General features: G+C 44.1%; 1 long non-coding RNA gene across 1 annotated transcript; it reads right to left on the bottom strand.

Moving 5' to 3' along the window:
- Positions 1-1,715: 1,715 nt before the first annotated feature.
- LOC142699073 (uncharacterized) lies at positions 1,716-11,864 on the bottom strand. The gene is made up of 3 exons (XR_012865970.1): positions 11,740-11,864; positions 9,288-9,458; positions 1,716-1,886 (listed from the first exon to the last, which is right to left on the bottom strand). It is a non-coding gene; the product is annotated as an uncharacterized LOC142699073 (long non-coding RNA).
- Between the last annotated feature and the right edge of the window lie 818 nt (positions 11,865-12,682).

Here is a 12,682-nt window from a genome sequence, read left to right as displayed (position 1 = left end):
CCTACCTTAACAACTAACAATGTCACTTGTTGTGAAAATTGACTTTTAAGTCCTAAAGCTGGTCACATGAATACAATGGGGGAATTTATTAAAGAGGCTCTGTCACCACATTATAAGTGGCCTATATTGTACATGATGTGATTGGCGCTGTAATGTAGATTACAGCAGTGTTTTTTAATTTAGAAATACGATCATTTTTGACAGAGTTATGACCTATTTTAGCTTTATGCTAATGAGTTTATTGATGACCAACTGGGCGTGTTTTACTTTTTGACCAAGTGGGCATTGTAAAGAGGAGTGTATGACGCTGACCAATCAGTGTCATACACTTCTCCCCATTCATTTACACAGCACATAGCGATATAGCTATATCGCTATGTGCAGCCACATAAACACACTATAACATTACTGCAGTGTTCTGATAATGAATATACATTATCTCCAGCCAGGACACGATGTGTATTCAGAATCCTGACACTTCTCTGTGATTTACAGCATAGCAGGCGTTGTCTCGTGAGATTACGCTGTAAGCTGTCATTTACAGCGAGATCTCGCTGTGCTGTGCTGTAGTCTCACACAGACGCTACAGAAGTGGTCAGGATTCTGAATAGACATCACGTCCTGGCTGGTGGTAATATATATTCATTGTCAGGACACTGCAGTAACGTTAGTGCTTGTATATGTGGCTGCACATAATGATATAGCTATATCGCTAGTGCTGTGTAAATGAATGGGGAGAAGTGTATGACGCTGATTCGTCAGCGTCATACACTTCTCTTCACAACGCCCACTTAGTCAAAAAGTAAAACACGCCCAGGTGGTCATTAAGAAACTCATTAGAATAAAGCTAATATAGGTCATAACTCTGTCAAAAATGATCGTTTTTCTAAATAAAAAACACTGCTGTAATCTACATTACAGCGCTGATCACATTATGTACAAGATAGGCCACTTATAATGTGGTGACAGAGCCTCTTTAAGACTGTCATTTCATATGCCATTGTTAAACAGAAGCCTGCAGAAGTAAGTTGAGATAAATTTACTGTTAGTGACATTTTTACTACTTTTTTGTAGGGTTTTTATGACTGCCTCTGACAATCCTTCGGCTTTCAGTATCAGGCCCTCAGAAGTCGACTGCACTATTTATTCTGTCAAAACAACGACGGAACCTTGTCACAACGGTGACAAACGGAAACCATTAGCAATGTTTCCGTCACTATTGAGATCAATGGTGATGCAAACAGAAGCTAAGGTTTCCGCTTGCCTTTCCATTGAGGGGTTTCCCCGATGGAAACCCTCAAAGGAAAGACAACGCTGATGTGAACACAGCCTTAGAGGGCATCTCTACCCATAAAATGCTGTATTTGGTATTCTTCCATAGTGTAAATTTTTCTTTTTGTCATGCATGTAGCCATATAACTACAATCAGGGGTGCACCAGGCTGTTACGTAAGTTCTTATGACCTCCAGGTAATGCTGGAGGTTTCTGACCTATAGCAGCATTCATGGAAAGAAATCAACATTAGCTTATTGTATATTGAAAGCTGCTGCAGCGCTCAGGAGGAAGGACGTTACAGCCGCTTGAGTGGCCATACAATAATTACATATGAAAAGGGGGACACGGTTTTGAAAACTGCTGTAACTCTTGAAACATGTAAGAAACATGTAAAATGGCCTAGAGAAAGTCTGAATGTGACCCCCTGCCCTGGCATACAAAACTGGAATGGTCTTTACCTGTTTCCCTGCGGTGAACTTTCCTGCAGAGCCTGTGATTATGATGTGAAGATCTTGGAGCATGAAGAAAATGGTGGTCTTGTCTGAGAACTGAACAGGTCTGATAGGACGAAGACTGCTCTACACATAAGAGCTGCTGCATCAGGTGCTTGTCTGTAAATAAGACACATCACAATGCCTTAGTATTCCATCAGCTGTGATGTCATCAACTGAAGGGAGAAGACTATGATGTCAACTGTAGGGAGAAGCCTGTGAGTGCTATAGATGAATATCCATGAAGAATTCATCATTTGTAGAGCACTGAAAGCAGATCATTATGCTTTATAAACAAATGTACATTTTGAGGCAACTCTGTTAGTAGAAAAAAAACCACATCGTATACCATTTTACACGTTGGCAATAGAATTCAGAATCACTACTGTAGGTTTATACTGGAACAATTGGGAACTTATTAAGGTTGAAGCATGCTTGGCCATTTTTATTTTTTTGCCTTCTAGCCATAATCTTTTTTTTACTTTAATGTCTACGTTTCTATTTGAGGCCTTGTTTTATTTTTGCAGGACAAGGTGTAACTTTTTTATGCATCACGTTTACGCTAGAAGACTTTCACTTTTGATTATCACTTTAGAGCTTTACATGTGTATTCTTTTTATAATATTTTTTGTGCTGTATTAACATAATAGCCCAGCGGATCTCTACCTATAATATGCTGCCCTTCAGGAGTATTCCCAGGAACAATCCTCACTTCCTCATGTCTCATGTTAAAAGTGACACAAAGGCCTCGTTTACACGAGCGTGATATACGTGCGTGAGACGCGTGTGCTTTTCACACGTGTCGTACGCACCTATATTAGTCTATGGGGGCATGCAGACAGTCCGTGAGTTTTGCTCAGTGTGAGTCCGCTGAAAAAAACTTACGACATGTCTTATCTTTGTGCACTGTTCGCGCATCACGCACCCATTGAAGTCAATGGGTGTGTGAAAACCACGCATGCCGCACGGAAGCACTTCCGTGCGAACTGTGTGATTCGCGCAACAGCTGTCAAACTCTGAATGTAAATGTTAAGGATCTGCCAGGCACAGCTTCTGTATCCACGCCCATAGGTAATCAGTCTGCACCTGCTTCTATGTCTCTGAGACTGACTCCATCTTCCACCACTCAGGATGGCAGGCTTAGGAGTGGGAGAGCCTATCACAGCCTGGCCAGACGGAGCTAGCTCCCGCCCTCTGTCTATTTATACCTGCCTTTCCTGTTCCTCCTTGCTTGTGATTCTTCTCATTTGGTTTCCTGGCCCTGCTGCAGCTTCTTGATCTATTTGACCCTGCTTCATTTTGACCCTGGCTTACTGACTACTCTCCTGCTCTGCGTTTGGTACCTCGTACACTCCTGGTTTGACTCGGCTCGTTCACCACTCTTGTTGCTCTCTGTGTTGCCGTGGGAAACTGCCCCTTTTCCCTTGCTTCTGTGTACCCTTATCTGTTTGTCTGTCGTGCACATATTGAGCGTAGGGACTGTCGCCCAGTTGTACCCCATCGCCTAGGGCGGGTCGTTGCAAGTAGGCAGGGACTGAGTGGCGGGTAGATTAGGGCTCACTTGTCTGTTTCCTTACCCCCGTCATTACAGTAAACAGAAAAGCACCACCTGCTTTTCTGTTTACAAACATCCAAATGGAGTGTCATAATGATGGCGGCTGCAAGAAAATCTCGCAGTCGCGCATCATACGCTGATGACACACGGAGCTGTTAAGTGCCTTTTGCGCACGCAAAATGCTGCATTTTTTGCGTGCACAAAACGCACACGCTCGTGTAAATCAGGCCTAAGGGTGTGTTCACACGGCTTATATTCAGCTGTTTTTCGGGCTGTAAACGCATTGAAAAATGGCTGAAAATACATGGCCTGAACACCTCCGAACATATGCCGATAAATGTCAATGGGAAAAACGGCGTTTCGTTCCCACGGGGCGTTTTTTACGCGTCGTTTCTAAAAACGGCACATAAAAAAACGCCCGGTAAAAAAGAAGTGCATGTCACTTCTTGAGCCGTTTTGGAGCCATTTCTCATTGTCTCAAAAAAAAACAGCTACAAAAATGGCAGTAAAAAAACACATCAAATAACGCTTTGCATAAAAAACACCTGAAAATCATAGGCTGTTTTCCCTTGAAAACAGCTACGTATTTAACAGCCGTTTTTTGTTAAGCATATGAGCATACCCTTAAAGAGGCTCTGTCACCAGATTTTGCAACCCCTATCTGCTATTGCAGCAGATCGGCGCTGCAATGTAGATTACAGTAACGTTTTTATTTTTAAAAAACGAGCATTTTTGGCCAAGTTATGACCATTTTCGTATTTATGCAAATGAGGCTTGCAAAAGTACAACTGGGCGTGTTGAAAAGTAAAAGTACAACTGGGCGTGTATTATGTGCGTACATCGGGGCGTGTTTGCTACTTTTACTAGCTGGGCGTTTTGTATAGAAGTATCATCCACTTCTCTTCACAACGCCCAGCTTCTGGCAGTGCAGACACAGCCGTGTTCTCCAGAGATCACGCTGTGACGTCACTCACAGGTCCTGCATCGTGTCAGACGAGCGAGGACACATCGGCACCAGAGGCTACAGATGATTCTGCAGCAGCATTGGCGTTTGCAGGTAAGTCGATGTAGCTACTTACCTGCAAATGCTGATGCTGCTGCAGAATCAACTGTAGCCTCTGGTGCCGACACGATGCAGGACCTGTGAGTGACGTCACAGATCTGCACTGCCAGAAGCTGGGCGTTCTGAAGAGAAGTGGATGATACTTCTCATCAGAACGCCCAGCTAGTAAAAGTAGTAAACACGCCCCGATGTACACTCATAATACACGCCCAGTTGTACTTTTACTTTTCAACACGCCCAGTTGTACTTTTGCAAGCCTCATTTGCATAAATACGAGAGCTCTCAGAATCCCCCCTCCCTTATCCTGGCTAGTGCCGGGAGAAACGAGGGGATTGAACGGTCAAACCTCCTACACTGTGTGTCGCCATTTTTTGAGCTAACACACAGTGTAGTAGGTTAACATACAGTAGAAAACACACAGTAAAACACGAACATAGACAGACCTCACTTACCTGCTCCTGCCGCCGCCGCACCCTTCGGTCCCTCTGCTACCTCCGCTCCAAGTGCACAAGTCCGGAAGCCGCGACCGGAAGTAGTAATCTTACTGTCCGGCCGCGACTTCCGGTCCACAAGAAAATGGCGCCGGACATCGCACAGTTCAATTTGGACTGTGTGGGAGCGGCGCATGCGCCGTTCCCACATAGACGGCGTACAGCATAGTGGATGGAACGGGCCCCGTTCGCATTCACTATGGGACTGTATGCACCGTATTCCATGTCTGTATGTGTTGTTAATCGACACATACAGAGATGGGAAAAAAAATGGCAGCCCCCATAGACAAGAAAAAGTGAAAAAATAAAAAAAAGTAAAACACAAACACACAAATAAATACATTTTTTTTAAATAAAACACTAAAAGCAAATTGATCTAAAACATTTTTTTTTCGTGACACTCGTCCTTTAACCTTAAAAACACACATTAAATGAAATAAATCCTTTTATAAAATTGTCCCCTATAGATAAACCTGCAAGACTTCCAGCAAGCTGCAGAAAAAAGCCGTTGTGATTTTGCAGAAAAGAGGGAGCCTTTTCCTACCAGCCTCCTCTATCTAAACATCTGCAGCGGAAATGCCACTTGTGAACACCCTACAAGTATGTTCACACTGAGTTTTTTGTAGGCAGAAAAATCTGCTTAAAAATTCCTTCAGGAGGCTGCGCTCTCTTTGCTGCGTTTTTTTTTTTTTTGCGAGTTTTTCAGCCGTGGGCAAAAAGCGCAGTGAAAAACATTTTCTCTGCCTCCCATTGATGTCAATGAAAGGTCAGAGATGGAAACGCCTGAAGAAAGAGCATGACGCTTTTTTTTCCTGCAAGCGTTTTCTTTTCCACTCGCAGGAAAAAAAGCCTTTACCTCCCTTTGAAATCAATGGTAGGCGATTTCTGCTGTATTTTGGCGCAGTTTCCAACGTGTTTTCCGCACCAAAAACAGGGCCCAAAAAAACTCAGTGTGAACTAGGCCTAAGGAAATGACGCAGCATTTACAGTAGCAGCACAGTGAATGAGATTTGAACAAATCTCATGCAGACGCTACAGTAAAAATCTGCAGCAAAAACGTTCATAAATTGACCTGCAGTGCGGATTTTAAATACGCAGCCTGCCAATTTATGCTGCGGATCCGTTGCTAATTTGTTGCTGGTTTTCCACATTGATTCAATTCAATGAGGAAAACCCGCAACAAAATAGCAACAAATCCGCAGCATAAATTGACGTGCCATTGATAGGTCAATTTATGAAATTTTTTGCTGCGGAAGTGAAACCTAGAACAAATAGCAAATGTTGCCACTTTTGTGGCGGAAACGCTGCGATTCTGCTTCAAAATTCACAAAAAAGCTAATGCTTACCTCCAGCCTTTGTCATAGTGACGCGTTTCTCTGTTCTGAGTGACACCTGGCCTCCTGGGATGACGTTTCAACCCATGTGACTGCTGCAGCCAATCACAAGCTGTGGCGGTCAATTGGGCTGCCGCATCATTCCAGGAGGCCAGGCTGCACTGAAACAGAAGAAGGCGTTGCTATGACAACAGCCAGGGGTAACTATCAGCTTCTTTTATTTTTTTTCAAGCAGTGTTTCTGCAGCGGAGATTCCGACTGAAAATCGGCACCATGTGCACTTTTTCAGGCGGAATTCCCTGCAGGTTCAAGGTTGGATATGCTGTGTAGCCTAAAGCTGGGTTCTCACTGTGCAGATTTTGCAAGTATTTTTTAACCCAAAACTAGGAACGGAACCAAAACAGAAGAAACATATAAGGGAAGGCCTTATAGGTCCGCTCTCCTTCATCCAATTCTGGCTTTGGCTTACAAAATGCTGACAAAATCTGCACTGTGGGAACCCAGTCTTAGGCCTTATTCACACGAACGTGTCCGTTTTACGAGCGCAAAAGTTCAGTGTGGCATCTGTATATGGTGCGTGGCTGCGTGATTTTCACGCAGCCGACATCATTATGATGGAGGTGCTTTTCTGTTTTCATTCATTTATTTTACTACTGTAGCGAGCATCACGTGCGGCACCGGGAAGTGCTTCCGTGTGCCGAGCGCGATTTGCACGGACCCATTGACTTCAATGGGTGCGTGCTGCACGAAACACGGGCAAGTATAGGACATGTCGTGAGTTTTATGCAGCGGACACACGCCGTGAAAATCACGACATGTCAGAACGGCCCCATTGACTTACATAAGTCCGTGCGACGCGCGTGATTTCCACGTGCGTAGCACGGATGTAATACACGTTCGTGTGAATAAGGCCTAAGGGTGTGTCCGGATGTGGCAGTTTTTCTGCCGATTTGCAGCGTGGGTTCTGCATCGCAAATCCGCAGCAGCTTACAGTACATCACAAGGGGATGGGGTTTTCAAAACCCCTTCCACATGTAGCAGAAGACGACGACCGCAATAACAGCGGAGCATTCTGCTTATTTCAAATCTGCCGCGTGCTTATTCTGTTGCGGAGAAGCCACGGATTTTCACTGCGGATTTCAGCCTTTGCAATGCATAGGCTGAAACCTAGGTCAAATCTGCTGCTAAATCCGCAACTAAATCTGTATGTAACATATGTGGATTTCCCAAGAATTCGCATCAAAATCTGCGGGGAAATTGTCCGCTAAGTCCCCCTACGGAATATAGGTTGCCCAGGTTCCTGAAAGACAAATCTGCCTAGATATAGCAATTTGGTAGCGACGAGGGGCATTTATTTAGGGGGATTGAGTATAAAGCAGATCTCTATTACAGTTTCATATGGTTTGTTACCCAGCTTTTCTGAAACCCTCAAAGGCAAATCTGCCTAAATATGACACAATTTGAGAGATAATGGTTTGTTACCCAGCTGTCCCAGTACCCTGAAAGGCTTTGCCTTATCTATGGCACAATTTGGTAGCGAGGAGGGGCATTTATTTAGGGGGATTTAGTATTTTACAGTCTCTATTACAACTTCACATGGTTTGTTACCCAGCTTTCCTGGGATCCTGAAAGACAAATCTGGCTAGCTAAGCTACAGTATGCGAAATGTATCACTGCATAAAAAGGCAGGTGTGTTAATCGCAGCTTCGCAGCGATTCTTGGCTCCTGATTAGCAAATCTGACTAGTAATGCTACGATATAGGGGATGTAGATTTATCAATACAGGACTAGGCAGATCTGGCATTCTGCCGCCTGGGAAAGATTGGTAACAAACTCTGTGGGGCAGTGATGGATGACATATTGGTCATATAAAACACACACAATACTGCTCTGATACGTTGAGTGTATCTATCAGATAGTATCAGGGAAATATGGCTTGTGGTCACCATTGCAGATCCACAGTGTTGCTGTTCTATGAGAGCTGAGTGACTAGTCGTTCTAGCTATATATATATATATATATATATATATATATATACAGGCCATGCTCCAGGTTTATGTGGGCCCTTGGGCGACACAGACTTAGTAAGCCCCTTTGCGGGGAAACTCACAGCGGCAGTAAAATGGCAGAAAACTTAATTTTTTTGTCCCCTTATAGACATTAGCCCTGTTTATGCCCTCATATAGAATTTATGCCCTCAGATTGTACCCCAATAAATTTAGTGCCCTCTGTAGATAGTGCCACACAGCCCCCCTCCCAGGTAGTGCCAAACAGCCCTCTCCTCCCAGGTAGTGCCACACAGCCCCCTCCCTGGTAGTGCCACACAGCCCCCATCCCAGGTAGTACCATACAGCCCCCCCACCCAGGTAGGGCCACAAAGCCCACTCTCCCAGGTATTGCCACACAGCCCCCTCCTCCCAGGTAGTGCCACACAGCCCCCCTCCCTTTAGGTAGTGCCGTTGGGGTTCCCTCTAGGAGTAGAATACCCAGCCAGAGCATTGCCGACGCTCTGGCTGGGGATTCCACTTCAGGAGAAGCCCCTGACATGACTGTACATATATGGACATTGTTGTCAGGGGCAACCCCATAGCCATAGTCCCGGGCAGAGCACTATTAGCACTCTGCCTGAGACATTTGACAGGGCTCAGGAGTGAAAGAGTACCATGTAAAATTGAGGCCTAATTTGAAGATTTACAAAGTATTGGTTCACAATTGCAGGGCTCTGATGTGAAATAATAAAGGAAACCCCTGACAAGTGACCCCATTTTGGAAACTGCACACCTCAAGTCATTTATTAAGGGGTGTAGTGAGTATTTTCACCCTACAGGTCTTTTCCATAAATGATTGTGCTGCGGATTGTTGCATAGTAAAAATTTAAATTTTTACCTAGATATACTATTTCAGTGGCAAATATTGTTAAAAGGGTTGTCCCGGGTATGAAAATGCCTTATATGTGGAAGTAAACAGCTATTTAGGCACTGTCACGGCGCGGGGTGTGACCCACTGAGCCATATCGCGTAGTGGGATAGCAGCTGGCCAACTAGGTACAATACAATGTCTATAGTCCAGAAAAGGTACCTGAGGCAATGTAGACAGTAGCGGTGACACAACTTGACATTCACTGTAGATGGCACAGTAGATGCAGCGGAAGACACGACTTGACTCTCACTGTAGATGGCACAGAGGCACGGTAGCACAGGATACAGGGTACAGGCAGCAGGAACGGGTAATACTGGGAACTGGAAAACACTAGGAGATCATTTACAACACAAACTTTAGGTATACAACAACGTTCCGACAAGGATCAAGTGGGCAGGGCCCTTTTTATAGTCCAGCAGCATTCTGGGCTAATTACTGATTTTAAACAACTGGACGCGTACTGGGCATTTAAGGCAGTGCTCGTGCGGGCGCGCGCGCCCTGCAGGAAACAGTCTCAGAACCCGGAAGTGAGTACCGGCGTCTCCCTGGAGGGAGATGCCACCGAGAACACAGACGTCCATGGCCGCGGCCGTCAGAGGGTAAGTCTGAACTAGGGTCCGCGGCCATAGACGTTGTAGGGTTCAGAGGGGAGGGAGCGCCATTTGGCTTTTGGAGAGTGGATTTGCTTGGTAGTAGATTTGTTTGAGTATTGCTGGTATTTCCGTTTACAATGTGAGTGTACATGTAAGCTGGGCAGAGTACATCAGGGACGTAGTCAGGTGGTATAATAATCGGGTTAAAAAACCCAGTAAAATAATCCATAGATGTGTGTTACGCAGTGAAGCAATCCTTTCTGCACAGGCCAGTGTCGCACTGATAAATAGTCCTTACTTATTCCCTTTTGTTCCACACTCCGCACCTTTGCAGCTTGGGGAATTTTGATGGGAAAGTGTTGTCCTGGTATAATACGGGCACCCTCGCTTCCAGCAGATATGTTTGGGGCCCCTCCTTGCGGGACGAGCTATAGTTTTTATTTTTACCATTTTGGGGTACATGCGACTTTTTGATCACTTTTTATCCTATTTTTTGGGAGGAAAGGTGACCAAAAAACTGCAATTCTGGCATTGTTTTTCAGGTTTTTTTATACAGTGTTCACCATGCGTTATAAATTACTTGTTAACTTTATTCTGCGGGTCAGTCCGATTCCGGCGATATCTAATTTATAACACTTTTTTATGTTTTACAACATTTTGCACAATAAAATTACTTTTGTAAAAAGAATGTATTTTTTCTGTCGCCAAGTTGTGAGAACCATAACGTTTTCATTTTTTCGTCGACGGAGCTGTATGAGGGCTTGATTTTTGCGAGACGAGCTATAGTTTATATAGGTACCATTTTTGGATACACGCGACTTTTTGATCACTTTTTATTCCAATATTTGTAGGGCAAAGTGACCAAAAAACCGATATTCTGGTATCGTTTTTTTATGGTTTTTTTACACCATTCACCGCGTGGAATAAATAAAATAATATTTTTATAGTTTAGGCCATTAGGGTATGTTCACACGGCCTATAATCAGACGTAATTCGGGCGTTTTACGCCTCGAATTACGCCTGAAAAAATGGCTCCATTACGTCTACAAACATCTGCCCATTGCTTTCAATGGGTTTTACGATGTTCTGTTCCCACGAGGTGTAACTTTACGCGTCGCTGTCAAAAGACGGCGTGTAAAAAGACGCCCACATCAAAGAAGTGCATGTCACTTCTTGGGACGTTTTTGGAGCCGTTTTTCATTGACTCCATTGAAAAACAGCTCCAATAACGTCCGTAAAATACACCGCGAAAAACGCGAGTAGTTACAAAAAACTTCTGAAAATCAGGAGCTGTTTTCAGGCGAAAACAGTGCCGTAATTTCAGATGTATTTTGCTACTGCGTGTGAACATACCCTTACGGACGCAGCGATACCAAATATGTATGGTTTATTTTTTTTTTCAATAATAATGGACGTTTTCCGTGCTAGGCAGACCGGGAGGCCAGTATTAGGCCTCAGGTTGTCATTGCAGCCACCGGAACCCCTGCAATTTCATTGCTGGGGTTCCGATGAGCTGCAAACAACCTAAATGCAGCGATCGTTTTTGACCGCTGCATTTAAGGGGTTAATAGCGGTGATCGAAGCTAATTTCGGTCCCCACCATTACAGCGGGATGTCAGCTGTAATACACCGCTGACATCCAGCAATGATGGCGTCGACTCAGGATACGGCAAAATGCGGGAAGCACTAGCTTTCCATGACGTATCCATACAGCAAATGTCGGGAAGGGGTTAAATAGAGAAATATTTACATAATAAAGCTGTGGCCACTTCCACTTTACCACACAAGCTGTCTTTGGTTTTATTTAAGGTAAAATAATGGTGTAATAGGCCAATGGCAAGTGGGTTTTAAGTTGGTGAATGTCCTTGCAGTCTCACAGCAGAATGGTAGAGGCACAGATCCTATGTAATGTATCCACGGGATAACTGAATATGACTAAACATGGTGGCAGTCATGTGACCCTCCCCTCTACATACACACACATACATCATGTGGCACCTAGCATTAACATGACATACATGTGTTGGGACCGCATAGAGGACACATCCATGGGCTAAGTGAATAGGACTAATGGTAGAATAATGATGACCAACCACATCACTGTTCGTGTATTTACTAAAATGGCCGCCTGTCTCTAGGTGATATTTAAAATGTCTGCCTGTCTCTAGCTAATGTTATCATGTTGTTAATAAAGTTGGCTGTTTTAAAAAAAAAAAAAAAAAAAAAAACCCATAGAGGAGACAGATAGTATTATGTAAGAGCTGCTTCTACACAGACCCTGACAGACATGATGAGAGGCTGCTGGAAGAGGGAATACTTATAAGGTCTCATGCACACAGCCGTAGCCATGTGCACGGTCCATAATTGCGGGCACCGATGGCCGCGGACTGTCACCCATGATTGCGGGACGTGCTGCCATTATAAAGTATAGGAGCACGGTCCGTAAATTCAAAAAATAGTCCTATATTTTGCGGTTCATTTCTACGGCCCATACACCTCCCTGTAAATATATGGGAAGGCGTCCGTGGGCCATAGAAATTAACGTGTCAGTATTTTTATCTGCAATTATGGATCCGTAATTGTGGATAAAAATGATGGTCGTGTGCATGAGGCCTGACTTCTGTTCCTCAGTAAAATGCTATTGACGGGTTAGATACCTGGACAGTGTTACCTGAATGCTGGGGGTCACATGGAGTGTGCGCGCGTGCGTGAATGTATCACATGACTCTCCCCGTATTTAGTCACTTCAGTTAGCCCATGGATGCATTACTATGGACTATACTATTATTATTTATTTATTTTTACAGTGGCAACTGCACTGATATGAGAAAGGTATGAGAGCAGAGTTTCTAATACATGAATATTAGAAAACTGTATGATTTCCTATTCTATAAATAAATGAAACAAATAAAAACTGGACAACCCCTTTAATAAATGTGTTGCATCTTCGGCTGGCCGTGT

The sequence above is a fragment of the Rhinoderma darwinii genome, unplaced genomic scaffold (genome assembly GCF_050947455.1).
Source record: "Rhinoderma darwinii isolate aRhiDar2 unplaced genomic scaffold, aRhiDar2.hap1 Scaffold_125, whole genome shotgun sequence".
NCBI classification, from domain to species: domain Eukaryota; kingdom Metazoa; phylum Chordata; class Amphibia; order Anura; family Rhinodermatidae; genus Rhinoderma; species Rhinoderma darwinii.
The sequence above is the reverse complement of the archived record's forward strand: the minus strand, read 5'-3'. Positions and strand labels throughout refer to the sequence as shown.